Below are 25,000 nucleotides of genomic sequence, written 5' to 3' on the forward strand. Positions count from 1 at the left end.
TAAGTCCTTGATCCACCTGGAATTTACTTTTGTGTTTGGTGAAATATAGTGGTTCAGTTTCATTCTTCTGCATGTTTCAACCCTTTTTTTCCAACACCATTCATTGAAGAGACTCTCCTTCCCCCACTTAATAATCTGGGCTCCACTGTCAAAGATAAGATGTCCATAGGTGTGGGGGCTTACTTCTGGTCTCTCAATTCTATTCCACTGGTCAGTATGTCTATTCATTTCTCAGTATCAAGCAGTTTTGATTACAATGGCCCTACAATACAGTTTGAAATCCGGGAGTGTGTCATACAACACTCATATCCAACTTCAAGCTAGCTATCCAACTCAAGCAAAACTATCATAGTAGTATGCCCCCAGGAATATGTCTAAAATGGTCTCCTAGCTCTCCTCTACCCCAAAATCCATAATCTCATTTGCTCTAATCCTAGTTTTTGGTACCTGTTCATTAAACATTTTGTCTCAAATTAGGTCAGGTCACCTTCCAGACACCAAGTTCCATATGCTACCATGATTCCATCCTGACTTCTGTGGTAAGACAACCTCACCAGTATATCCTTGCTTCTCGAATCTCCAGAGCTCTGGTCCACTAGGGAAACATGGAAACAGGATGGAGATATGGATCCACCTATCAATGCCTGTGTTTTGATAAGTATCTGATAGTTTCTGGTCATCATTATACTTTTGGCAATGGAAGGAGACCATTTTTTAAAGTGATTTAATAATGATTGACAAGACTGTGGGATAAGAGGAGTACATTTCCATACAGTTCCCACCATCAGAGTTCCATATTCCATCTCCTCCAAAGGAATTTTCCCTATTCTTTATCCCTCTGGGAGCATGAACCAAAGATCTTTATGGTAAGAAGAAGGTGGAAGGGCTGGATTCTGTAATTGCTTCTCTGCTGGACATGGGTATTGGCAGGTGGATCCATAGTCACAACCTGTTTCTATCTTACCCTGGTGGGGTAGGGCTCTGGGGAGGTGGGGTTCCAAGACACATTGGTAAGGTCATCTGCCCAGGGAAGTCAGGTTGATATCATAGTAGCACCTATAACTTTGTGGTTGAAAAGCATTAAGACATAAAGCAGAACAGATTGTTCAATAATCAGGAACCCAAATGTAAGACTATAGCAGATAATATTTGGGGTCTTCATGTTGGAAAAGTTTAGGAAATCTATTTTAGGTCTATTCCAAGTGGCCCATGACTTCACTAATTTTTGTCTGAGCCCAACAGCTAATATGCAAGTGGGCTAAAAATACTGTCTGAGAAGCTGGTGTCAGAGTTGGGAATAGGACTAGAAGGCTGGATCAGGGCAGAAATTAGCTCCCAAATATGGGAAAAGTATATAAATACCTTTAACTATAAACCCCATCGATCTGCCCTAGGGCCCATGTCTGTTCATATTTAGTACAGAAGCCTGTGTAATCTCTGCTTCCTCGTTGGTCTGAGCTTACATTCCGTGGTCATTTATAGGAAGATTATAAGCTGTACTCATTTCAGTCTTTCTTGGGTGGCAGAGTATGTTGACCTGGCTTCCCTTTGGAGAGTGGGACAATTTCTACCACTGTTGTTCTACACTGAGGGCAAGGTCCTGTAGAGGCCCACAAGAGGGTTTATGATGTTGTTCCTGATGGAGATGACAAATGATGGTGGAGAGAGGGATCTGTTAGAGGTCTAGGTCCATCATATCTATGTGAAAATCCCAGGGTTCCCTGACTAGGATCCCGGATGATGGGGTGGCCTGGTAGTGATCAAAAGGGCTATCATTAAAGTGTGCCAGTCTCTTGACCTTAACCAGATTTTGTGGTCTTTACTTTATCTTACAGACTTAGAATTATTGAAAGAAATGAAATAGGAAGTAGGTGAGGAGGTCGAAGTAGAAAGTATTTGATTAAGTACTTTGTGGTGTCTTTTTTGGTCTTTCAACTTTCTAGCTGTACTTATTGAGTCCCAACTTATAAATGCCTTATCTCACACATATGCCTTATCTCATGGGCCCTGTTCTATATCTAGGTTCCAGAAGATGGAGTTCTAAGGAGGAACACATTTCATACATTCCATGTGGAAGAAAACTCACTGGATGTGATTGAATTAACCATGGCAAATTTCATTAAATATACAAAGACATTGGACAGAATTTCAAAAGAGGAAAAGTACTGCACTTAGTGACTAAGCCTAGGAAACCATGGGGTCTGCAGTTCTGTATCTCAAGGGCCACCAAGTGCCCATTCCCATTCTCTGCTCCATTGTCCTTCCTCTCCCTGCCTCTCTAAGGCACCGAGTCCCAGCTCAGCTGACAGCTATCCAGGATGAACTCAGGGATCACAAACACTCATTCAAAATCAAGTGGAAGAAATGGAGGGGCAAGAACTGAATGGGTAGAACATGGGGTTTGGACTCTTGGGTCTCCTGGTTAAATCCCTAGTATCACCATGTGCTGAAATACTGCTCTGATATCTCTCTCTCTGTTATCCTTATTTATTTATTGGATAGAGACAGCCATAAATTGAAAGGGAAGAGGGTGATAGAGAGGGAGAGAGATAGAGAGACACCTGCATCCCTGCTTCACCACTTGTGAAGCTTCTCCCCCTGCAGGTGGGGAGCCAGGGCGTGAACCCGGATCCTTGTGCACTCAGCCAGGTGTGCCACTACCTGCTCCCCTCTGTCTCTTTTCTTAAGATACACACTCTCTCATGTAATTTCACAAATACAGTCTATCCTATTTAAAATACAAAAGTGGAGAAACAAAACAGCTTTTTAATTATACCAGCAATAACTCTGATAGAGAATATTCTATCTGTGTGCCAAGAGTAGCAAAACAAAGTCTTACTTGCTAATTTTATTAATTTTTTTCTTTTACTAATTTGACTACATCTAATAAATATATGTTAAACATCAACACATCTGAAAATGATTAAATATTTTTACCCTAGTGCCTAGTTCCTGGTTATTTTTAAATAATTGCATGGATAAGTGTAGCGCCTTCCTTTATGAACTTTTGTGACATGACATTCCAGTCTTGTTACAGAAGAGATTAAAAACAGCACCTAATTTCTGCTCGGCCTCAATTAGAGGTGAGGTCAGAGCCGGGTTCATTCATCTTTCTGATCAGAAATAAACTTGTTTTCCCTAAACTGTTATGAGCTTGATACCTTCGTTTGCACAGCGTCTGGTTTATTTGGTGTGTAAACTGTCTGGGCTTGTGGACACCGTACTTGATTGGTCACCCCGGGATAAGATAATTTGGGATCTTTCACATTTCCAAATGATGTGGAGCCTGAGCGGTTGAACCAGCTGACAAATGAGAGGAGCTCGCGGAGCAGCTCCGGAGTGGGGTGGGGTGGCAGGGGGTGGGGGTGTGTGCAACTTGGATTATTAGCAGACGCATCTGATTCTGGAGGTTAATGATTTGCACACACCCGACAGACTGGAAAGCTCCCCTTCTGCACCCTCCAGTGGGGATGGGCCTGCAGATGAGGTGGAGTCTGCGGTGGTTTGGTGTCTGAGCTGCAAGGGGGTGACTCCATTGTGGCTTTTAAAAAGGCACACAGACCTGGAAATTCTGGAATTGGCCTCAATCTAGTTGCCCCCCACCCCATTTCCTTGTTACTTGTGTGAGTCCTCCTCCTCCATTATTTCCCAATGTTTTATTTATTTATTTGATTAGACGGTGAAGAGGGAGACAGGAAGAAAGAAAGAAGAGACAGCTGCAGCACTATTTCACCACTCGTGAAGCTTCTGCCACCTTGCAGGTGGAGAACAGGGGGCTTGAACTCGGGTCCTTTTGATTGGTAGCCTGTGTGTTCAACCAGATGTGCGACCCTCCTCTGATTTTTTTTATAATTTATTATTTTTATTTATTTATTTATTACCTTTTGTTGCCCTTGTCGTAGTTATTATTGACATCGTTGTTGTTGGATAGGACAGAGAGAAATGGAGAAAGGAGGGGAAGGCAGAGAGGGGGAGAGAAAGACAGACACCTGCAGATCTGCTTCACTGCCTGTGATGCGACTCCCCTGCAGGTGGAGAGCCGGGGCTCTAACGGGGATCCTTACGCCGGTCCTTGGCACTTTGTGCCACCTGCACTGAACCTGCTGCTCTACCGCCTGACTCCCTGATTTTTTTTTTTTTTTAATAGAGCATTCTGATGATGGTGCTAGGGATAGAACCTAAGACTCTGGTATGCAAGTCCTGTTACTACTACTGGGATAGCGCCTCAGTTCCCAACTTTAAAAATTGAGATATTTGGCGGCAGGGGTTGGGTGGGGGTGTGGTGGCAGCGCCTCACCCGGTTAAGCGCACATAGTACTAAACGCAAGGACCTGTGCAAGGATCCAGGTTCCACCACTGGCTCCCCAACTGAAGGGCGAATGCTCACAAACAGAGAAGTAGGTCTGCACCTCTCCACCTCCCCCCTCTCAATTTCTCTCTGCCATATCCAATGGAAGGGAAAAAAATCACCATGTAGTGCCAGCACTGAGCCCCAGAAATAACCCTGGAGGTAATTGATAAGTAAGTAAATAAATAAATAAAACAATACAAATTGAGGTATGTGAGATAAGCCTAAAAGAGAAGGAAGTATACCTGATGATCTCAGTCACTGGCAGGACTTCAGCAACAGGGACAGAAAAGGAAAACAAAGTTAACTTGGGAGTGGGTCTGGTGTACTACACACCAAAGAAAAGTACTCTGGGGAGGAGAGCATGAGGGGCTAGGGGGTACTTCTGGTTCCTGGTGTATGATAGTTGGGGGTGAGTGTTTTTCAGACACCTATCACGGGGAGATGAGAAATTGTACCCATGTGTCCACAACTGTACCATAAACCATTAATCCCAGCCCTCAATCTGATTAACAAAAATTGGGGAGTGTCAGCTCAGGAGGTGAATCAGCGGTGGGTCACAGAAACAGTATGCCTGAAGTCTTAAGTTCAAAGTCCAACATCACACATGTGAGAATGGTGCTCTGGTTCTTCTCTCTCTCAATTAAGCCAGTCTAAAATAAACATTCTGAAGGCTGGATGTGGCACACCTGGTTGAGTGCACTCTGCAATATGCAAGGACCTGAGTTCAAGCTTCTGGTTCCCTCCTGTGCTGGGGCTCACGTGGGGTGACTCTCAGCCAGGAAGGTAAACTGCCAGTTCTCCCTCACTAGCTCGAGGACTCAACAATATAGACAAGAGACACCGGGAAGAATTGGAACACTCTCATTTATTGGAATGTAGGCTTGGGTTTAAATAGGGATTTAAACAAAGAACATTTTTCAAATACATCAGAAATTACAGGTTTCTTAAAGGTCAGCTTGCCCCTATGGTAGGGGCCTGGTATGGCAAGAATTGATGTGATACATAAAGGTCAAGACAATTATTCTCCATGATGCCAACAGGTTAATTATCTAAAGGCATTTCAGAGAAGCATAAGGGTTAAACCAGCAGGGTGAGATAGAGAAAAGATAAAGAAGCTTTATGTAAATCAAAGATATCAAAAGATATAAGGAAACAGTGTTTTGGGGGCTTCACTGACTCCTGTCAGGGAGGTGTTTGATGGAGTATATTCTCTTTAGTGATCAAAAGTGAGGTGGTTGTTTGAACTCTGGGTGATTATGTGAACTTTGAATGAACCTTAAAGCAGGTAGCCATTACAGTTAGCGGGGGAAAAACAATGAGATCTCTGTGGGCTTGAGAGTCTGATAAGGGGAAACTGAGTCTGAGAGACATTTTTCCCCTTTGCTTATCTCTGTGAGAGAGGCTAACAAGGGGGTGCCTTTCCCAGACCTCCATCCAGGAATGGAGGGAGTTTTCCCTAAGCTCTACCAAGCTTACACATAGTCTCATGCTCCTGCATGAGGAAAGCTTCACAAATGATAAAGCAGTGCTATATGCGCCTCTCTCTCTCTCCCTCTCTCTCTCTCTCTCTCTCTCTCTCTTTCTTTCCCTTCCTTCTCAATTTTTCTCTGTCTCTATCAAACATAAGTAAGTAAAATAAATATAAAAAAATTGGAAGACTGGAGAGACTGCTCAAAATCTCAGAACTCATAATTTGTATGCCAAAGACCCCAGAGGTCCCAGGTTCAATTCATGAACCAGAGCTGAGTACCAACATGAACCAGAGTTGAGCAGTGCTCTCTTCTCATTCTCTCTCTCTCCATCCCTCTCTTTCCTCCTTATCGACCATTACTGAAAACCATTTTCCATAGCAGAGCTTAAGATGCACCTGCATATCAGATTTCAGGCTCAGGGTCAAAAAAAAAAAAAAAAGAAAAAAAAAAACCTAGTATAGCCACAGGCCCTTTGGAATATAACTAAAACATGCCTACTAGCTATCTACAAAGTGGAGAACCCCCCAGCTCTTCATCTGCACTATTCTAGCCTTTAGGTCCATGATTGGTCAAAAATTTGTTTGGCTTTGTATGTTAACTCTCTTTTCAACTACCAGGTTCCGGATGCTAGCAGGATGCCAACCAGATTTCCCTGGACATACAACCCCACCAATGTATCCTGTAGCTCTGCTTCCCCAGAGCCCCTTCCCCACTAGGGAAAAAGAGAGACAGGCTGAGAGTATGGATCAACCTGTCAATGCCCATGTTCAGCGGGGAAGAAATTACAGAAGCCAGACCTTCAAACTTCTGCATCCCACAATGACCTTTGGTCCATATTCCCAGAGGGATAAAGAATAGGAAAGCTATCAGGGGAGGGCATGGGGTACAGAGTTCTAGGTGGTGGGAATTGTGTGGAGTTGTACCCCTCTTATCCTATGGTTTAGTCAATGTTTCCTTTTTATAAATAAAAAAAAAAGATGTTAAGTCTCTGGGAACTTTGGCTGCCTTCACTCTGTGGCCTGTATACACAGCTATGTCTGAAGAATAATCAGATGGCTTACTGGAAACAGTGTTTAAGGCACTGAGTTAGATATTAAGCCTAAACTCAAGGTTATCTGATATGAATGTTCCCCAACACAGAGTCACTTGCCCCAGATCATGACTCGAGGAGGAACCTGAACGAATGTCCTTTCCACTCACACACAGGTGACTGTGGAACAACGTGGGTCCTGCTGTCACTGCATGTGGTGACATGCCCCTCACTCTTCTAGGCTTTGCTTCATTTGGGGTGGGGGGTGGCCATCTGATTTCTTCCTCTGTTCTGCCGCTCAATATCTTCACCCATTAAGAGTCTCCTGTGACAACACAAAGATGGCTCTTGGGTGCAGAGTAGTGAGGTCTGCCCTGAGTGTGTGTGTGTTTAAACTTCTTATAAGGTGGGCTCTGATTCATAGGACCATGGCTCTCACAGAGGTATAGTGTCCTCAGGATAGGTGTCAGCACACCTCACTGTCCACCAAATTGTTTTTTCCTCCACTGCAATTCACTGGGTCCCCAAATACCCTTGGATCTGCTGAAATAGGCCACAGGTCATTAACCCTTCACCCTGTATCTCCTTTTGTTCTGTTTCTTAAGTCCCTCCTAGGAGTAACATTATCCAGAATGTGCCCCCACTTCTTTTTCGGGCTTGTTTCACTTAGAATGATGTCCTCTAGTTCCATTCATGTTAGAACACAACGGAAGACCTCATCCTTTCTTACACTAAGCAGTATTCCATTGTGTATGTCAACCACAAGGTTCTCAGTAGTGAACTAAGGAGTCTCAGAATCTTTCTCTGCAATGGCTCCCAGCACCTCTTCTCCACTCCACGCCACGCCACGCCACGCCACGCCATGCCACGCTTAGCCTAGCCTAGCCTCTCCTCCCCTCACCCCTCCCCTTTCTTCCCCTCCTCCCCTCCCCTCTCCTCCTCTCCCCTTTTCTTTCTCCTCCTCCCCTCCCCTCCTCTACCCCTCTTCCTCTTCTTCTTTCTCTTCTCCTCCACTCCACTCCCCTTCTCTTTCTCCTCTCCTCTTCTCCTTCTCCCCTCCCCTCCCATCCCCTCTCTATTTCTCCCCTCCCCTCTCTTCTTCTCTCCTCCCCTCCCCTTTTCTTTCTCCTCCTCCCCTCCCCTCCTCTACCCCTCTTCCTCTTCTTCTTTCTCTTCTCCTCCACTCCACTCCCCTTCTCTTTCTCCTCTCCTCTTCTCCTTCTCCCCTCCCCTCCCATCCCCTCTCTATTTCTCCCCTCCCCTCTCTTCTTCTCTCCTCCCCTCCCCTTCTCTTTCTCCTCTTCTCACCTCTCTTCTCTTCCTCTACTTCTTCTCTCCTCCCCTCCCATCTCTTTCTCCTGTCCTCCCCCTTCTCTTTTCCCTCCCCTCCCCTGCCCCTCTTCTTCCCCTCCCCATCTTTCTCTTTTTCTCTTTTTATTTCACCTCTCCTCTCCTCTCCTCCCATTCTCTTTCTTGTCTCCTCTCCTGCCCTCCCCTCCCCTCCTCTCCCCTTCTCTCCCCTTCTCTTTTCTCCTCCTCCCCTCCTCTATCCCTCTTTCTCTTCCTCTTCTTCTTTCTCTTCTCCCCTCCCCTTCTCTTTCTCTTCTCCTCTCCTCTCCTCTTCCCTCCTATTCCCTCTCTACTTCTCCCCTCCCCTCTCTTCTTCTCTCCTCCCCTCCCATCTCTTTCTCCTGTCCTCCCCCTTCTCTTTTCCCTCCCCTCCCCTGCCCCTCTTCTTCCCCTCCCCATCTTTCTCTTTTTCTCTTTTTATTTCACCTCTCCTCTCCTCTCCTCCCATTCTCTTTCTTGTCTCCTCTCCTGCCCTCCCCTCCCCTCCTCTCCCCTTCTCTCCCCTTCTCTTTTCTCCTCCTCCCCTCCTCTATCCCTCTTTCTCTTCCTCTTCTTCTTTCTCTTCTCCCCTCCCCTTCTCTTTCTCTTCTCCTCTCCTCTCCTCTTCCCTCCTATTCCCTCTCTACTTCTCCCCTCCCCTCTCTTCTTCTCTCCTCCCCTCCCATCTCTTTCTCCTGTCCTCCCCCTTCTCTTTTCCCTCCCCTCCCCTGCCCCTCTTCTTCCCCTCCCCATCTTTCTCTTTTTCTCTTTTTATTTCACCTCTCCTCTCCTCTCCTCCCATTCTCTTTCTTGTCTCCTCTTCTCCCCTCCCCTCCCCTCCTCTCCCCTTCTCTTTTCTCCTCCTCCCCTCCTCTATCCCTCTTTCTCTTCCTCTTCTTCTTTCTCTTCTCCCCTCCACTCCCCTTCTCTTTCTCTTCTCCTCTCCTCTTCCCTCCTATTCCCTCTCTACTTCTCCCCTCCCTTCTCTTCTTCTCTCCTCCCCTCCCATCTCTTTCTCCTGTCCTCCCCCTTCTCTTTTACCTCCCCTCCCCTGCCCCTCTCCTCTCCCCTCCCCATCTTTCTCTTTTTCTTTTTCTTTCACCTCTCCTCTCCTCTCCTCTCCTCTCCTCTCCTCTCCTCTCCTCTCCTCTCCTGTCTTCTCCTCTCTTCCTCTTTCCTGCTGAGGTTTTACACTTTCAGGTTGACTTTTTTCAGATAAATAGAAAGAAACCAAGACAGAATGATAAAGGGAAAAGACACCACAGCATCAAAGCCTCCTCCAATGTGGTGGAGGCTGGGCTTGAACCCGGGCTCATGTATAGCCAGTTGGGCGCCCTCATAAGTGAGCTACCTTGCCAGGCCTGGATTAATGGTTTAAACATCAACACTTCTCTCTTCTTTTTAATTTAACAGTACATAAAACAATTCAGTGAAATGTGACAGGTAGATGAGGAGGTGAGGATTGGGGGTCTCTTTATCACAGTGCTTGTGTACTGCCTGCCAGAGGCCAGATGTCTGTTAAATGTTGAGGACATGAACACTAGCCAGAGCTGACCTCCCCCCAGCCTGAAGGAATTCCAGGATTCTAGTTGGGTGGAGGCAATCACAGACTTTCAGAAAGGACAATGCAATGCACCCCATATGCAAAAGGAGTTTGCAAAGTTTAAAACAATTGACCAGCCAGAGTTATTATCATTATCTCTTGAGTTTCTTTTTCTGTGAAGAAGGCCAATCAGAATTATGGTCAAGGACTGTCACTCCTCTAGTAATCAGTGTTTCCACCATGGAGAAACAGTTTTCTGACAGAACTTGATGCATCTTTGGAGTTTTATTTTTATTTATTTATTTTGCCTCCAGGGTTATCACTGGGGCTTAGTGCCTGCATTATGAACCCACAGCTTTTGGTGGCTATTTTTCAATTTTTTTTGTTGTTGTTGGATAGAACAGAGAGAAATTGAGAGAAGAAAGGGAGATAGAGATGAAGAGATAAAGATAAACACTTGCTTCACTACCTGTGAAGTGACACCCCCCCCCCCTGCAGGTGAGGAGACAGGGGGCTTGAACCTGGATCCCTGCTCAGGTTCTTGAACTTAATATTATGTGTGCTAACTGGGTGTGTCACCACCTGTCCCCCTTCTTGGAGCTTTCACATGTATGAATTTTCTCTCTCCGACAAGGAATTCTGTTTCTTGACTAGATTTAAATCTATCTTCTGGGGCCCATATTCAGAACAAGAATCTATGTAACTTCTCCATCCCTGTAGGAATGAGCTTGCATTTGTGGTCACAGCTAGGAACATTCCAGGCTGAACTAATTTCAGGACCCATCTTCTTCAGGTGGTAGGTAGAGTATGTTGTCTAACCTCCCTTTGGAGAATGGAGCATTCTCTACCATTATTGATCCACAGAGGGGTCCATTGTGTTGTTCCTGATGGAGATGACCAGTGATAATCGAGAGAGGGATCTGTTAGAGGTCTAGGCCCATCGTGTCTGTGTGGGAACCCTGGGACTCCCTGACTAGGGCCCCAGGTGATGGGGTGGCCTGATAGTGACTAAAGAGTCATCATTAAAGTATTCCAGTCTCTTGCCCTTATTCAGCTTTTGTAGTCTTTACTTTGATATGGTTAGCTTTGGAGTGACTGACACTGTGAGCTTTGGAGTGATTGGGGGATGTGGATTAGGAGGTAGGCGGGGAGGGTATCTAAGTCTAAGTAGAAACTGTTTTATTAGGTACTTTAAGGTGTCTTTTTAGTTCTTTGTACTTTCTTGCTTTATTTATTGACTCACTGTGAATTATTGTGTACTTTTGCTTTAAGGTATATATTTTCCCCTAACTTATGGATACATGTACACACCAGTGGGGTTTACAGTTAACAATATTTATATACTTTCCCCATATTTGGGAGCTACTCTCTTCCCTGATCCAGCTTTCTAGCCCTTTTTCCAACTATGACACCATCTCTCCAGACAATAACCTGGGCCCACTTGCATATTAGCTGTCAGGCTCAGGCAAAAACTAGTAAAGTCATGGGCCTTCTGGAATAAACCTAAAACAGACCTACTAGCTTTTTCCAAAATGGAGATCCCAAATCTTCACCTTCAATATTTTTCCTTTAGCTTCATGATTAGTCAACAATTTGTTCTGCATTATAGCTTAACTCTTTTTTCAGCCACCATGTTCCAGATGCTACCATGATGCCAAGCCTACTTCCTTGGACAAAGGACCCCACCATGTGTCTTGGAGCCCCACCTCCCCAGGTCCCTGCTCCACTAGGGAAAGAGAGAGACAGGCTGGGAGTATGGATCCACCTGCCAATGCCCAAGTTCAGTAGAGAAGCAATTAGAGAAGCCAGACCTCCCAACTTTTGCACCCTACAATGACTCTGGGTCCATGATCCAGAGGGATGAATAATAGGGAAGATACCAAGGGAGGGGATTGGATATGGAGCTCCAGGGGTGGACATTCTGTGGAATTGTACCTCTCTTATCCTCTTATCCTATAGTCTTTCCATTTTATAAGTAAAAAGATACATATATATATATATATATATATATATATATATATATATATCTTCTTTTGATCCCAATGAACCGCTACTGTACAGCTGTGAATTTCTCTGTCTCCTTTATTTGTCTGGTTCTCTTTGATGAGCACTCCTTATCACCTTTCAGTTGTCTTAGTAAATGAACCATGGAAGGTGGTCTGGGGAAGTCTTGTCCTGGAGACCTGTCTCTGCTCTCAGTGTGACTCACCATCAGAGAAATACTGCATCTCAGAATCCAGTCACACTAGAACCAGAACTTGCATCGGAACAAGAATACACACTGACTTGACCTGTGCACTTAACGCTGAGGACAAATGCCTGGCCTCACTGTCATGTTTGGTTTTACTCACTACCTGAAGCTGGTTTCACTCTCCCAATTTTCAGTGGAGGAAAGAGATACATAGAGAGCTTAAGCAACTTGTTTAATGCCATGTGGTTGAAAAGATGAGGAAGCAGGATTCCAATCCAGGTGTTTTTCTGACCCAAATGATACCTTTCTACACGGATTCTTCTGCGTTCTAAAATGTCAAGGGGTGAATGCCTTGCAAATTATCTTTGCCTATTTCTATGTTTCTGCCCAGATCCCCGCTATAGCAAAGAGCTTATTCGGTCATATAAGTAGAGGTGGCATTTACATCATGATGATTGAGAGAGGAGTAGGGGATAGAGAGGAAGAGATAAAGACAATCAGGATGACTGTCCCCAAACACAACACAGCATGGGCTCCATGGTCCAGAGAGGTCAGGATTATCTTGGGGATTGGGAGGAACTGCTGTGAGGAAGTTCCAGTCAAGTGGATGAGGCTCGGGAATGACTGTGGTCATCAGAGCAGTGATGCTTTGGATTCCACATCCCTCTCACTTCATCCAGTTTCAGGAAGTGATGATGAGGAGTTCTCTACAAAGGATGTGGAAGAGGTCAACCTATGGGTAGGCCAGCTGGTGAGATAGAAGGAGAGAAATACAGAGCCTTTTGAGCATGCCTAGAGAGTCTGTAGGGCTGTGGAAGAGAGCCCTGGTACATTCTGTAACCCTCCCAGTCAACAGTATGGACAAATACTCTTTGGGGGTACACATCTCTCTCCATCTCACTCTCTGATATATTTTTGGGCAAAGGACTGATTTCATAGGAGCAGATCTGGAGGTAGGAGGGAGACTACCTTCAAGATAAAGACTTCTTCTGCCTAAAGAGGATCTAGCCTATACAGAGGACAGAACTTAAGCTTATCTGTTTCTACTGCAATCTTTTCTATTTAAAACATATTTTATTTAATTTAATGAGAGAGAGAGAGAGATACAGAGAGAAAGATACACCAAGAGAAAGACCAAAGCACTGCTCAAGTCTGGCTTTTGATGGAGCTGGAGGTTGAACCTGGATCTCAGAGCCTCAGGCATGGGGAATCATTTGCAGAACCATTATGCTTTCTTTCCGTGCTCCCCCTCCCACTTTTTAGGTGTTGGTATGCTTCTAAATTCTGCTTCTAAGACCCCTTCTGTTACATTGCTTGAGGCTGTGGCCTATTAACATAATCATTGTTTTCATTGGTTTAATCCCCACGGGTTTGCAGCTATTTTCCATCTCCCCACCCCCTATCCTACGTACTTCCTCTTCCTGACACTTCCGCCTCAGGAGACATAAAAGACAGGGCTTTCAAATGAAGAAAGATTAGATTAGATTAGATTAGATTAGATTGTTGGACTGCATCCCCACATCCCTGCTCATCAATAAAGATTGAACTACTTGATTTGTTATTCTTTTTGTAAATCAGGAAATTTGGTACTTGTTCAGTATTATTATCTGGTCCTCAGTCATTATCCAAATGCTCTTCAAAGAGAATTTTCAAAAATTTTGATCAAGACCTAAACAGTGTGACATGCTATGTTTAGTTTTCATGTCTTCTTTCACCTAGAACATTCTCACAACCTTTTTTTTTTTTTTTTTTTGCCTCTCCAGGTATTTGTAGAGCACTAACCCCAGTGTGGCAGAACAGACCTCAATTTTAGTTTGTCTGTTCTTTTCTCATGATTAGATTTAGGATATGCAATTCTGTGGCAGGAATTGCCGAAGAAAGGATTCTGGGCTCTTCTCAGCAGCAATTGATTTTTTTTTTCCCCCAAATACCATTCCCCACTAAAAAGAATGAGAACTCCCTAGAGAAATGTCTGATTCCTGAGCTGGGCAGGAAATGTACAAATCAAACTGGTACATCTTGCTGCCCAGAATGTAAGGAAGTACTGAACTGTTTACAGGAGTCAATTTGAAGGGGCTTCCCCTAATCAAATATGGGGCAGGAGCAGTAAAAGTAAAAGACAATAGAGAATCAATCACTCACAGAGTGGAAATAGTCACAGGGAATCCATAGGTGAGTTCTCTAGAGCAAACTGTTCAAATGACAGATTTAGAGAGGAGAAAGGAAAGAATAAGAGATGCCAGCTAAGAGCTACAGAACAAAACAATAATAAATGCCAACCTATAAATGCAGGAGTTGGAAAGCCACATCTGACAGGTACCATTGTAAGGGCTGATTCAGGTGAGGCTCATCCTTGGATACTAAAGGACAGGCCTAAAGTGAAAGAAGGGGGTCGGGTGGTGGCACACCCAGTTAAACCCATGTTAAGCATAGTACAAAGAGTAAGGACTCCTGCAAGGACCAGGGTTCAAGCCACTGGTTCCTCACCTACGGGGGTGGGGTGGGGGATGCTTCACAAATGGTGAAGGCAGTTCTGCAGGTCTCTCTCTCTCTCTCTCTCCCTCCTCTCTCAATTTATCTCTGTCCTATCCAATAAAATGGGGAAAAAATGGCTTCCAGGAGTAGTGGATTTATAATGCTGGCACCAAACCCCAACGATAATCCTGGAGGCAAAAATAACAATAATAATAATGAAGGAAGGATACATATAGAATCGTGAAATGTTCTTCCTACATTGTCTTTGTCATTTAATCTATGTCACTTAATAACAACACTAACTCTGAAATGCACCAGCTACAAGGAAAGAATGCAGGTCTATCCTGCCAGACTTGTGAAATCAGAAGGTTTGGGATCAGACCTCAAGGGTCAGCTTTTGAATAAGCTCTTTATGCTACCAACTTGGTAAATCCAGTTTCTGGGCTGATTCTCTTGTATCCTCTTTTACTCACTCCTGGGTGGACAGGGAGAAAGCTGTCAGCTGTTCATTTGCACAATCAATTTTATTTTCCTTTGATTTGGTCATTTCAGACCAGGGTAAAATACCAATTGTTAATTAGGACTCTTATACTTACTGCAACATTTTCCTTTCTTTCTTTCTTTCTTTCTTTCTTTCTTTCTTTCTTTCTTTCTTCCTTTTTCTTTCTGGTTTAGTGACAAAGAATTCAGGCTAAAAAACAGTGAATGTTCTACTTGCTATCCATGTGGTTTTAATTAAGTTTTAACCAATTCCCTTTCCCTTGCTATAGTGATTATGACTCTCTAAGTCAAGTCACATGAATATGGGAAAACAGCTCCCTAGCATATCTAGTTAAAAAGCAAAGCTGTTTGTGACCTCTTGTGATAAATTCAAGCAGGGATGGTGATCAGCTTGTGTTTTGTTACCTTCTGTGCTAGTTTATTTATTTGATTTTTTTATTTTAATTTTATTTTACCAGAGCACTGCTCATCTCTGGCTTATGGTGGTACAGGGGATTGAACATGGGACCTTGGAGCCTCAGACAGGAAAGTCTGTTTGTATAATCATTATTCTATTTTCCCTACCTTTTTTTTTGCTAATTTATTCTAAAGGCAATGAAGGATGCCAAGGACACAAAGCATTCAGCAGAAGACATCATATGAAATTATTGCATACTTTGAAATTTTACATACATCACCAAGAAGATGAAAATGGAGACCCAATCCAGTGAGTTAGTTGTTGGTTGGTAAGTAGACCTGTTTCAATTCCCCCTTCCAGGAAGTTTACAACCCGTACCGTGCTCTAATAGTCTCCCTACTAGCAAGCTGGCACATTGTTAGATAATGGACTAGTTTTTCCAGTTGGCAACCTTGTTTTAAAGAATAGTTTATATGAAGGGAGGATGAACAACATACACCATGCTATACCTGAGGAAGATGGGTCGATATTGGGGCATGACCTACTCATGACCACAGAATGTGAGCTCAGATCTACAGGGATGTGGAGGTCACACAGGCTCCTAAGCTGAATATGGGCTCCAGATCACATCAAATAGATGGGGTTTATAGTCAACAACATTTATACCCCTTTCCCATATTAGGGAGCTACTCTCTTCCCTGATCCAGCTTTCTGTTCCTTTTCCAGCTATGACATCATCTCCCCAGACAATAACTTGGATCCCCTGGCATATCAGATTTCAGGCTCAGGGGAAAAAAGAAAAAGGAAAAAAAAAAAAAAAGCCCCAACAAACTAGTATTGCCACAGGCCCTTTGGAATTAAACTAAAATATGCCTACTAGTTATCTACAAAATGGAGGACACCCAACTCTTCATCTGCACTGTTCCAGCCTTTAGGTCCATGATTGGTCAACAATTTGTTTGGATTTGTATGTTAACTCTCTTTTCAGCTACCAGGTTCCAGATGCTAGCAGGATGCTGACCAGACTTCTCTGGACAGACAACCCCACCAATGAGTCCTGGAGCTCTGCTTCCTCAGACCCCTTCCCCACTAGGGAAAGAGATAGGCAGTCTGGGAGTATGGATCAACCTGGCAATGTCCATGTTCAGTGGGAAAGCAATTACAGAAGCCAGACCTTCCACCTTCTGAATCCCATAATGACCTTGGGTCCATACTCCCAGAGGGTTAAAGAATAGGAAAGTTATCCGGGGAGGAAAAAGGATACAGAATTGTACAAAGCTGTACCCCTCTTATCCTATGGTTTTTGTCAATGTTTCCTTTTTTATAAATTAAAAAAAAGGAATGGTTTATGAGCTTTTTTTTTTTTTTTGGATTGGTTTTAAGCATGAAATATACTTGACTTGAAACTTAAGTGGTTGGGACACTTTGACTTTAAGTGTGTAGTTGACTGAAGGAGCTTTCAGTCAGTGATCAGTTTAATCTATAATTAGTGCACAGTACCTGATATTTTAGTGTTATTTTCAGGACAAAGGTTTCTTTTTTTGTTGTTGTTTTTAATCTTGGGCTAAAAAAAAAAGTAGCTTCAGGATTTTTAGCTAATGTTGTAAATACTATTCACATTTTAATGGAACAAAGACTAGAAATATGCAACCTGTAGATCAAGCTGTCATCTAAATTAGTCTTAGTGTGTACACCAGAGGAGGCAAATATTCAGTGACATAATCCCTTTCTTCATGCTTAGATCAGTTAAAATGAATTTCTCTCAGCTTAATAAAGGCCTGCGAAATGCAGAAGCATGTTTCTGAATGGTGCGCCTTTATAAAGGTGAGCACGTGAAAACACAGTGATCAGCTACTTTTACAAAAAATTTCTTTATTGGGGAATTAATATATTACATTCATCAGTAAATACAATAGTTTACACATACATAACATTTTTCAGTCATCCATACAATAATACACCCCCACTAGGTCCTCTGTCATTCCTCTTGGACCTGTATTCTCCACCCCACCCCACCCCACCCCAACCACCCCAGAGTCCTTTACTTTGGTGTAATATGCCAATTCCAGTTCAGGTTCTACTTGTGTTTTCTCTTTTATCAGCTAGCTGCTGAAAAAGAATAAAAGGAAAGCCTGGGAAACCAGGGATGGGAGTCACTCAGGTAGAGGGTCTACGTTTTAGGGGAAGCAACTCTAGGTGGTCTTGAAAAGATGGTGTGTATGTTCTCACCACTACTGCCATTCCACATGCCTCTGGTTATGTTGAATGCCAGCACTTTTGTAGCCTCTTGCTGTGTAAATTCTCAGGTTGGCATTCAGGACCAGACCAACACGCCTAATTAAACACCTCTGCGGATAGATATTTTGGTACTTATTCACCGAGTGGGCTCCATGTGCAGTTTGAGAAGCCTTTATTCTATCAAGTCTCTTTATTCTACAAGTCTCTTTATTCTACAAGTCTCTTTATTCTATTTATCAAGTTTATTATATTTATCAAGTCTCTTTATTCTACAAGTCTCACCAAGAATCTGCATCTGTGGCTGTCCTTTAGGAACCACCTGCCACAGAGCACACACCATGTCTAGCACTAAACCCCAAAGGAACTGGATACAAAGGCAGAGTCTCAAAGGTCTGCGGGAGACAGACCCTGCTGATGATGGCACTGCTGAGCTCACTGAGACTAAGTGACTTGTTCAGCCTGCTCATGACCAAGCCAGGATTGGAACCCAGGCCTCTGAATGTCAAAGTCATAAGACACTGATAAGAAATTTCCAGGGGGTTCCCGGAATATGGCGGACTAAGAAGCTGCTAGTGGCTTGAGCTCTGACCACATCTCCTGGAAACGGTAGGATTTTCTGCCTTTAGTAGGCCAGTCAATAAGGGGTCCTAGCGGTAACACCAAGGAGGTGACTATAACTTAATTTGGGTTAAGAATTAGAGTAGGAAAAAAGGGGAAAATTTTTTTCCATTTACTTTTTAAGCATACCTCCTCCCCCTTTCCCCCCCCCCAACCAGTCCCTGGGGACCAGCTCCTAGCAGGCTCCCTTGCTGAGCTTCTGTCTTTACCAAATTCCTGTCCCATCAGGGAGTATCATTAATTCTAAGTCTATACCCTTCTGAAACCTCTGGCCTTTTTTCTAAGTAGCCAACCCCCCCCACCTCACCCCGCATAGCTAATTAAATAATTAAAAACAAATAAAAAAAAAACCTTTCCTTTCACTGCTCTTTTATGACTGTTCTTTTTCTTATCCTTTTCTTTTTTTCTCTCTCTCTTTCCTTTTTTCCCCCTCTTTTTCTCATTCTTGTCATCCTTTCATCCTTAATCCTACAGCTTCCAAAGCCACAGCCCCCAGCCCCCACACCACCAAACAGTGTGCTTTTTTGAATTCACTGATACACATTTGGGAATTATTTTGGGGAAGAATTCTGACTCAGTGTGGACTCTCACTGCGAGTGTCTCTGCTCAACTTCCCTTCCTCCTTTAGCCACCCCTAGAATATACAGTGGATAGTAGATTTGCATAACTGTCTATTTCAGCTATCCTTGTCTAGTCCTGAGGGTTTTTTTTTTTTCTCATTCTTAACAATCAGCTGCCTCTGATCACAAGGTTTGAGGTAATCTGGGACAGGGTTTTATTTTATTTTTTTTTACCCTGCTCTATTTTACTATTAATATTATATAAAGGCATATATCTTCCCCCCTTTTAGGTTGATAGAATTAACTCTTAGCATATATTTCAGTGCTAGGGTAGTGGGCATCTTATCTATTGTGGGAGGAACTTGTCTCCTTAATCCTACCTCCTCTACCCTCCCTCCCCATCCTAGCTAATCAAAAAAATTAAATTAAATTAAATTAAATTAAAAATAAAGTAAAAAAAATACCTTTCCTTTCACTGCTCTTTAATTACAGCTCTTTTTCTTATCTTTTCCCTTTTCTCTCTCTTGTCTCTTCTTTCTTTTTCTTTTTTTCTTTTTTTTTATCTTGTCATACACTTCTTCCTTCTTCTTTGCCTTTCTGAATTTGTGAATTATTTTGGGGAACAAATCTGACTCAGAGTGGACTCTCTATGTGTGTATCTCTGCTCTAGTTCCCTTTCCCCTCTTGTTACCCCTAGAATATACAGTGGATAGTAGATTTGCATAGATGATAGATGATAGATGTCTATTCTTGCTATCCCTTCTTTCTTTTCTCTTTCTTATTCACTGGGATTTGGTTACTATTCTTTCATGGACTGGAGAAATTGTTTAGCTAACTGGTAATGATTAAACAGCTTCAATACTTGCTTCAGTTGCTACTGTAATTCCTGAGGTTGGTGAGTGCAATTGTCATAAAGGTATTTAGTACAGTGTTGCTTGTACTCAAGACACAACAACTGAGGAACAACAGAGCATATATATATAAAAGAAACACATAAATAAAAAAATGGGTAGATCAAAAACAAATAAAACTGCTACTCCAATGAATAAAGACAAGAGCCCAGAAGAAACTACAAATCAGTCAGAAGTAACCATAGATAAGAAAAGCATGCAAGCAATAATAAACTTATTAATCACAGAAATGAAAACAACATTGGAGGAAAGGAATGGCAGTATTAGGGAAACAACAGTTGAGACCCCCAAGGAAAACACTGATTATCTTGAGGCAATTAGAGAACTGAAAGCTGAAATAGGTGTAATGAAGAAAGAAGCTGAGGCAAGGGAAAGCAGACTAACAGAAGCAGAAAACAGAATTAGTCAGACAGAGGATGAGTTAGAGAAAACTAAGAAAGAGGTGAAAGAGCTTAAAAAGAGATTGAGAGACACTGAAAACAACAACAGAGACATATGGGATGATCTCAAAAGAAGTAACATTCATATAATTGGCCTGCCAGAGGAAGAAAGAGAGGAAGGGGAAGCAAACATTCTAGAGGAAATAATACAAGAAAACTTCCCAGACCTGAGTAACAGAAAGGACATCAAGATTCAAGAGGCCCAGAGAGTACCAAACAGAATCAACCCAGACCTGAAGACACCAAGACACATCATAGTCACAATGAGAAGAAGTAAGGATAAAGAAAGGATCCTAAAGGCTGCAAGAGAGAAACAAAAAGTCACATACAATGTTTCCTTTTTATAAATAAAAAATTAAAAAAATAAGGTGGCCTCAACACAGGATGGAAGGACTGAAAATATAATAGAGGGTTAAGAATGTGTTGAATGTGCCAAGATTTGAGATAGTGCAGTGGTTAATACAGTAGGCCAGGTTGGCCTTCACCAGGTGAGCAAATGAAAACAAAGTACATACCATGAAGATCAGGATGAACTTTCTTGAGTGAACAGTAGATAAGTAAAGATGAAAGCCAAAGAAATGCTTTATGGAATGTACCTAATTATGTCTATAGCTAATTGCCATGTGTTGCTATGTATTTCTTTTATTTATCTATTTATTTATTTATTTATTTATTTATTTATTTATTTATTTATTTGCCTCCAGGGTTATTGCAGGGGCTCAGTGCCTGCATTACAAACCCACTGCTCCTGGAGGCTGTTTTTTCATTTATTTTTTTTCCCTTGTTGTCATTGCTGTTGTTGTTGTCGTCGGCTAGGACAGAGAGAAATTGAGAAAAGAGGAGAGACAGAGAAGGGAAGAGAAAGACAGACACCTGCAGACCTTCTTCACCATCAGTGAAGCGACCCCCCTCCAAGTGGAAAGCTGGGGGCTCGAACCAGGATCCTTAAGCTGGGCTTTATGCTTCGTGCCATGTGTGCTCAGACCACTGTGCTACCTCCTGACCCCCCCCCCCCACTTTGTATTTCTTGCCTGTTTGCTTACAGTAACTACTGGCTATGTCAGGTTCTGTAAACCTGCTTGCTTTTGCATTTGCTGAAAAGGTATATAAACTGAAACTAAGCTTAATTCAGGGCCTGCAGATTCTCAGAGCTGATCTGAACTTCTGGCCCACATATAATAAAATTTCTTCCTTCCTTCACACACCTTGGCTCTAGTCTTCTTGATCTGCAGTAAATTTCCTTAACAACGTTTGTGGGAATGGTGAGTGCCAGAGGCGTTGCTAACTTTGTTAAGGCTTTCTGGCTACTTTGTCCTTCCACAATTCCACCCTGTTCAGTCCCTACAGTTTGACTCTATTGTAAGGGACATCATATTGTGAGTTCGAGAATCAGAACCAGCCGATGGAGTCAATAAGGAGAAATTTTATCAATGTTAGCAGGCCACAGAAGGAGCTCATGTTCTTAAAGAATTGTGTGCCCTGAACAAAGGGACAGTACAAGCTTATTTAGGGGGTGCAGGTTGAAAGCAGAAAGCGTCATCATAGAAGCAGAGGCTGCGAGGTTAAGGGGCTGGGACTTGGACCCATTGTTCAGGCTCCGGTTGTCTCAGTTACTGTTATGGTTACTGTTATCTTTTCCTGCATGGCTGTGTCTGCGAAAGTTTAGCCTCAGGACTTAGAAGCTTCAGGATAAGATACACCCCTGGGGGTAAGGGCACTTTTCGCAAGGTCTTCTGTTATCTGGGGTTTCTTTCCTTCTTACAGTTTGATTATTTAACTTTCTTTGACATTCTCTTTTACACCTCAATCCCATCTTATTAGTACTGTGTATTTAGTGTTCCTGTCCTTTGCTAGACTGTAAGTTCCATGTAGGTGGGAGCTATTTCTATCAGCCATGACTATATCTTGTATAGTCCATGGCATATATTTTATGGCCTGGTGACTACTGAATAAGCAAGTGAATGAGTGCTGTACTTTAAGTCATCCCTAACCTCCCATGACGGCAGGACCTTTTCCTCTTTAGATTTGAGATGTTCTCCTATGTTCACTTCACCTTCTCTCTCTTTTTTTTCCTTTCACATGAAGACACACAGCAAGTGAAAGAATCATCACTCAGATGCAGATCTGATTTCTTAAAAATAAATCTTTTTAAAAAATTTGTTTATATTTTATTTACTTATTCTCTTTTGTTGCCCTTGTTTTATTGTTGTAGCTATTATTGTTGTCATCCATGTTGTTGTTGTTGGGTAGGACAGAAAGAAATGGAGAGAGGACGGGAAGACAGAGAGGGGAGAAAAAGAGAGACACCTGCAGACCTGCTTCACCGCCTGTGAAGCGACTCCCCTGCAGGTGGGGAGCCGGGGGCTTGAACCGGGATCCTTATGCTGGTCCTTGAGCTTTGTGCCACATGCACTTAACCCGCTGCGCTACTGCCCTACTCCTTAAATAAATCTTTTTTTTTTTTAATGATCTTTATTTATTGGTTATAGACAGCCAGGAATTGAAAGGAAGAGGAGATAGAGACAGAGAGAGACAGAGAGACACCTGATGTCCTGCTTCACCACTTTCCCTCTGCATGTGGGGACCGGGTGCTTGAACCCTGAGTCCTTGCTCATTATAACGTGTGAGCTTAACCGGGTACACCACCCACCACCACCTGGTGCCAGAAAGATGCAAGTTGTTTTTTTTTTCCCTCTCCCCACAGCCCTGCTCAGCTGTGGATTGTAGTAGTATGGGAGACTGAACCTAAGACTTTGGAGCCCCAGGGGAGATTCTCTTTGCATAACCATGATGTTAGCTCCCCCTGCCCTCAGGTCTGATCTCCATGTTCGAAAGCTTGCCTTCACCCCCCTCCATGTTTAGACGGGTAAAGGGACCTTCTCACTGTGACTCCCGCCAAGCCAGTGGATGACTTTTCCTCTCACTTCTTATTTTCAGTTTGTGACACTAATTTGTCACTGGCTGCAGCATCGTGGGCAGAAAGCACCACCCTTGATTGTCCTGCTTACTCAGCTGAAAGCGGCAGCTGCTCCTATAAGCAATTTGATGTTCTGCACCTGAAATTGGCTCCCTCCTTCCAGCAAGACTGCAAGCTCAACAGAATGCAGGCGAGCATGAAAGGGGTTCTTAGCCTACCTCCCTTCATGCAGCAAGGAAGAGCTGTGTGGACCAAGGAAAGACATTCGCATTGGGGCGAAGAGACCAGGCTCCTTCATGTACAAGTTTAGCTGAACTTCTTTGGGTGGGGTTCTGGGGTGGCGGTGGTGAGGAAGGATTTGCTTAGGAAGGTCTGTGAGGAAGACTGGATGATGGTTTTGCTATTACTCTGTCATCTCTCCTAAGTGGTGCAGGTGAATCTGACTTCTGTTCAACAAAGCTTGATCTTGGTGTTTGCTAATCTCATATATAACTGTTTTAATAATGATCGACTGTAGGACAAGAGGGGTACAATTCCACACATCCCACCACCAGGGTTCCTTATCCCACCCCCTCCCCTGATAGCTTTCCTATTCTTCATCCCTCTGGAAGTATGGACCCAGGGTCATTATTGGGTGCAGAAGGTGGAAGGTCTGGCTTCTGTAATTGCTTCCCCGCTGGACATGGGCAGGTGGGTCCATACCCCCAGCCTGTTTCTGTCTTTCCCTAGTAGGGTAGAGTTCTGGAGAAGTGGGGTTCCAGGACTCATTAGTGAGGTCGTCTGCCCAAGGACCTCAGGTTGGCATCAGGGCAGCGTCTGCAGCTTGGAGTCTATAGTGCTGCTTCACCACTTGTGAAGCTTCTCCTCTGCAGGTGGGGCCTGGGGGGCTTTAACCAGGGTCCTTGTGTGTGGCAACATGTATGCTCTACCAGGTGTGCCACAACCAGGTCCCAAATCTCTATATTTCTGTGGTGCAAATCCTCCTTTATTCTGATTTCAAACTAGCAACATGATGTTGTTAAATAGAGAGGGCAGAGTGTAGGGAACTGGTCCCACAGGTCAGTACAAGTCTGTCTTGAAATCACCAGCTCCTACATGAAAAGTGGGTGGCATTTCAGGTTTGAGCTAGATTGGAGATTTTCCTTGGGTGGTGGTGGTTAGCAAGGCCAAGGGTCAGGTCACTGCAGTCTGGGGGTATGGACCCACTGGCCAACATCCATGTCCAACAGAAAAGCAATTATAGAAGCCAGACTTTTTTTTTTTTTTTTTTTTTGCCTCCAGGCCTATCACTGGGATTCTGTGCCTGCACTATGAATCCACTGCTCCTGGAGGTCATTTTCCATATTTTGTCGCCCTTCTTGTTGTTGTTATTGTTGCCACTACTGTCATTGTTGTTGGATAGGATGGAGAGAAATGGAGAGAGGAGGGGAAGACAGAGAGGGGGAGAGACAGATAGACATCTGCAGACCTGGTTCATAGCTTATGAAGTGACTTCCTTGCTGGTGGGGAGCCTGGGGCTCAAGTAGGGATCCCTGTACTGGTCCTTGGGCATCATGTGTGACCCCATAAAGAATTTTGGCCCATACTCTCTGAAGGGGGAAATGTTAGGGGAAAGTGACCAGAGGGCTGTGAACCCCAATTCCACTAGGACCCAGAATGTTTGTCACCAGGAAACCCACCCCCCCTTTTTTGTCTCTAGGCTTATCACTGGGGCTCGGTGCCTGCTCTACAAATCCCCTGCTCCTGGAGGCTCCCCCCCATTTTATTTGATATGACAGAGAGAAATTGAGAGGAGAGGGAGAGATAGAGAGGGAGAAGAAAGACACCTGCAGATCTGTTTTTACCACTTGGGAAACAACCCCCCTGCAGGTTGAGAGCTGGGGGCTCGAACTGGGATCCTTGCTCTGGTCCCTGTGATTCATACTATATGCGCTTAACCTGGTGTGCTACTGCCCGCCCCCCGGAACCTTTGTTTTTATACCATCAACGAAAGGAAAGAGAATCTGAAAAACACAAGAGAAAATTAG

This window comes from Erinaceus europaeus, chromosome 3 (assembly GCF_950295315.1).
Source record: "Erinaceus europaeus chromosome 3, mEriEur2.1, whole genome shotgun sequence".
Taxonomy (NCBI): domain Eukaryota; kingdom Metazoa; phylum Chordata; class Mammalia; order Eulipotyphla; family Erinaceidae; genus Erinaceus; species Erinaceus europaeus.